Source organism: Ylistrum balloti, unplaced genomic scaffold (assembly GCF_031769215.1).
Source record: "Ylistrum balloti isolate Yb309-2 unplaced genomic scaffold, AGI_CSIRO_Ybal_v1 Utg369742, whole genome shotgun sequence".
Lineage (NCBI taxonomy): Eukaryota > Metazoa > Mollusca > Bivalvia > Pectinida > Pectinidae > Ylistrum > Ylistrum balloti.
Genome location: NW_026781951.1, coordinates 1,325,384 through 1,327,518, shown reverse-complemented (window position 1 = coordinate 1,327,518; position 2,135 = coordinate 1,325,384).

Genomic DNA, 2,135 nt, shown 5'->3' with positions numbered 1-2,135 from the left:
AATTCTATTGCTAGCAAATAAAAGCACGCGCGGTCCCGGTATTACAAACAATAGGATGCGAGGGCATTGTTAGTTTAAACATATTTTATTTGATGCAATCAAACAGGATTGGACGCTAGTTAAAAACTTATCGACGTCCTCTCCCACAAAACATAAGTACAGGCGATACAAATGACAACAAAATGCACTGATGCTTAATAACTTGATGATAGGTTTATAGATAAAAAGAACATTAAATATAAGATAAAAGGATTGATGCTAGCACACAAAGCTCCTGTTAATAAATATAAGAATGACACAGAAAAGCATCAGTATTACAGTCCTAGAATTTCAGCCCATGTAAACCTTTTTTCTGTATCTATCGAAGCACGACAAAACTGACATGATTTAACAACTATATCTTAAGTTCTGATCAGTCAATTGCACTGTACCCCATGCTTCTTCAAAGAAAGTGCTTTGGTGGGAGTGAATTTTGAGTCTTTAGGTCAAAGGTCACGTACCATACAATAAAACGTATTGCTACAAAACAACTTCAGTTAAATACTCGTATGCTTACACTCCTCCAGTACGTTCTCCGTTGCTTCTTCACAAGAAATGCTAGCTCACAATTGTTTCTTGTTCAGAGGTCAAAGGTTAAGGCCACCATTACTACAAGTAAAAATGGGAATATACATCACAAATATATACCATCTGAACATTAAATTTATATGTTTATTTATGACATAACGAAATATATTAACTGAAATCAAATGAGAAGTCACCTGACCACAGGTCAATGTTATCAGTTCAAATGTCAAGGTCAAATTTAATTTTTTTAACTGACAAATATTTTTGTAGCATTACAAAACAAAGTTGCATGGTAAGAATTATTTGTGAAGTTACCGGGTCAAGATTACCAGGTTAATCATACTGGACATTCATCACAAGGCTTCTTCTGTCTCTTACCAATTATATATGTTTGTTGTAAATTAACTTGTTTGTATTATAGATTGCTGTGTAAAACATATTGGAAACGGTGATTTGGAATTGTAATAACTGGTGCCCTATCCTTTTGTAATCAGATTGCAATAAGTTATGTTTAAATTTCTTTCAGTTTTCCAACAATCTCTTTAAACTTTGGTATGCTTTAAATTATCGTTAAAACATATAGCAATGTTTTCTCACTTAAAATTGTGACACATTATTACCATTTCAACTTCATGGGCTTTCCAATACTACAAACCCTGAATGTTTCTTTGGCGTGAGATATACAGTTATTGTTCTGTTGTGCAGTACTGGAAAAAGAGCATGTTTGAAACGAGAGACATAATATTTATAATACATGACTCCTAATGGCCTTAATGTCACCTCAGTGGCAAAGTATACTAAGTTTGATTTACATCTCCCTAGGAGCACTTACCAGCTTTCTGGGTCACAACATTCAAGTTTTTGTGAAACACTTTCTAACCTTTCCATCGACGAAAATTATTTAATTCTACCATATATGTATTGCATCTAAACGCATAAAAATAAATTCAGTTAGTTGACTCTTTTTGGTTCCATTCATCAGGACCCTGGGTGCCATCCATTCAGCGAGGATCAGATATTAGCTGTACGGTAACATTATCCTTAACAGTCCCGAAGTTTCAGTATTATTTGAAATTACTAATTTACATTTTGGCATTAATTGTATTAAGCTGTTTGTATGATCTACCTTTAAGTCTGTGTTAGTTCACTACAAATTCATTGAAATAGTTCAGTGTTAAAAACAACTTTTGCTCGATGATTTATCATCAAAAATGAAACCAAAATGTTCATCAGTACGGCACAGACAAAATGTACCAAGATGTTTGGAGTCATGTTATAAACTTATAACGTGGCTCCCAACATCTTGTTCCGTTACGGGCTTGTGCAAGTCTACTTATTTACGTTTATTGTGTGTATTTCTGTATTTTTCATTTCACAATTAACTGTAACTATGTACATGTGGTGATAATAACTTTTTGATATAAAACGCAAACTGTTAAGATGGAAATAATAAAATAAAATGGTTCTTTATGCCTGTGTAACCCTAGCTAAAATGAAAGTAGATATGATATGAAAATACGCAACTACGTCTAAAATCCATATAGGACTTCCAGTTTCTATAACCCAGC